The 2026-nt window shown below is 40.1% G+C and overlaps 1 protein-coding gene across 4 annotated transcripts in view; it reads right to left on the bottom strand.

Annotated features, from left to right (window-relative positions):
* The window catches only part of LOC106530178 (lactosylceramide 1,3-N-acetyl-beta-D-glucosaminyltransferase A), a 20823-nt gene that overhangs the window by 14474 nt on the left and 4323 nt on the right, over window positions 1-2026 (bottom strand). The window contains exon 1 of one of the 4 annotated variants that reach the window (XM_014025762.1): window positions 1259-1632. The exons of the other annotated variants lie outside the window; for them this stretch is intronic. The gene's annotated coding sequence lies outside the window, so the exon portion shown is untranslated. Of the gene's footprint in view, window positions 1-1258; window positions 1633-2026 lie in introns of those variants that run through there. 4 annotated transcript variants of the gene reach the window in all.

Raw genomic sequence — 2026 nt, forward strand, 5'->3', positions numbered from 1 at the left:
AAATGTTGCATCGCCAGCTTGTCCATAATGGAGGGGTTTAAGGTAAAAATCGCTGAGAGCCACAGAACGCATTCAGACACAATGAAGAGTCAGAACAGAACAAAGCAGGATGAGAATAGCCCGCTTTGCTCTGGGCCTGGGGAGGGGGGATCGTGGCGGGCCCAGGGGGTCCCGGGGCCTGGGACTCCCAGTGGGAGCTTTTTAAAACATTTCTGATTGCCCTGAGCTTAATGAGGTCACTGACTCAGATGAGCCTCCTCCTCTACATCCCTATCTTGTCCCTGAAGTATGACTCAGGCCTCCACCTGCCAAAAGGACTTTAATTTTTATTTAAAACATGCAAATCTGTTGACCTATGCAAAGTATGGAAGAGGATGGGCTTGTTAGCTTTACATACATCAGAATGAAGCTGCTTGACAAGCTGTAAATATAGGTTTTCTTTACAGTTTGTTGTATAATCTACCTCCAACCTAATTTAATCATGTGATAACGGAGATCATTTCAGGAACCCTCATGGGGTGCCGTTTGTAAAGTTACACAGTCAAAAATTACCAAGTCACAAGTAAGTTAGTTTGTTGGTTTGTTAACTAAATATTTAATTTGTAAGTTAAATATTTAGCTTATAAACTATGACATTTATAAATGTATGAATCATATGGTGAAAAAGTGACTTTGAAAAATAAATCTGTTCTATTTTTCTTATAAAAGGTTAAATAAAACAAAAATATTGGTGGTAATTTTTGACTGTGTAACTTTACAAACGGCAGCCCATAAACCCTCATAGTTAGGTCATAATTTTATTATTATTATTATTATTATTAGAGCAGGAAGTGAGAAGAATGACATGCAGTCCAAATAATTTGTTTAGGTAATGAGCAGATAAAAAAAAGAATTGATTTAATTTTAGTGACTTAATGTTATTGATTTAATTTCTTAAATTAAAGCAAACTGACCCATATCTAAGYATGCTGATTTCTAAATGAAAACAATCAGTAAAAGAATCAATAGACTAAAGTCTGAGTGACTCAACCCAACAGAAAAGTAACTCTACAGCCTGTAAAGTTTCTTTCTGCATTTTTTTTTTTACATTTCAATCCTCAGGCTTAGTATTCGTCTGTCTGCAGCAGATTGAAGCACACAGTCCCACTCTGAGATTTAGCTGCTTCTAAATCTAGTTCTGTGAAAGCAAAAGCACCAGACAGACATGTTTTCAGTCACAGAAAGCTCCCATCATTAAAAGGATCAATCCAACACTTACCAGCAAAACAAAAACACAGAAATGCAGATTCAACAAGGTTTTCGATCCCTCACGGTCTCCTCTGTTCCTGTTTTTTCATGTCATTACTCTCAGCTCAGATCAGCGCTCCTGTTTCTCCACCTGTGTGGAAGTCTAACTGAAGTCTTGGTCCTCGCCTGCCAGCAGAAGATGGGTTCCTGTTCCTGTGAGGGCTGTGAAAGCTGGAGGTTGTCTCTGACCTCGCCACCACCCTCACATGTGCAGCTTGCACGTTGTTTGTAAAATGAGTTGCCTTAGTTGCACTCCCACCCTCACTGCCTCCTCCTCCTCCTCCCTTCCTCTCACTACGTGTGCAGGAGGTGAAAGACCCTTTCATGAAGACAGATGAAGTCAGACACTTCCCGCTCAGGTGTGAGCATTCAGAACTGAAGGAGAACCAAAATAGCAGAACTCAGTTGGGAGATAGGGAAGTGACATTGTGTGTTGGTCAAGTGACTTCATGATTCACTGCAGCAACACAGTATTAGCTCAGAGGGCAAACGTCTGGTGGTAGATATTGACTAACAGCCCTGATTACAAGTTGTCTGTAAGTTAAACAAACTTCTCTCATTTTGCATCTAAATGTAAAGAAAATCTTGGAGAGAAAAAATATGTGTCGTTCAAAATGGTATGTCTGAATCAACCAATCCAATCCACAGAGGAGGACAACAGAGCTGCTTGATGGAAGAAGAACCTCAGCTTAGCCTGTTAGCTTTAGCATTAGCCTCAATGCTATCACCATATTAGCTC

This window comes from Austrofundulus limnaeus, unplaced genomic scaffold (assembly GCF_001266775.1).
Source record: "Austrofundulus limnaeus strain Quisiro unplaced genomic scaffold, Austrofundulus_limnaeus-1.0 Scaffold497, whole genome shotgun sequence".
NCBI lineage: Eukaryota > Metazoa > Chordata > Actinopteri > Cyprinodontiformes > Rivulidae > Austrofundulus > Austrofundulus limnaeus.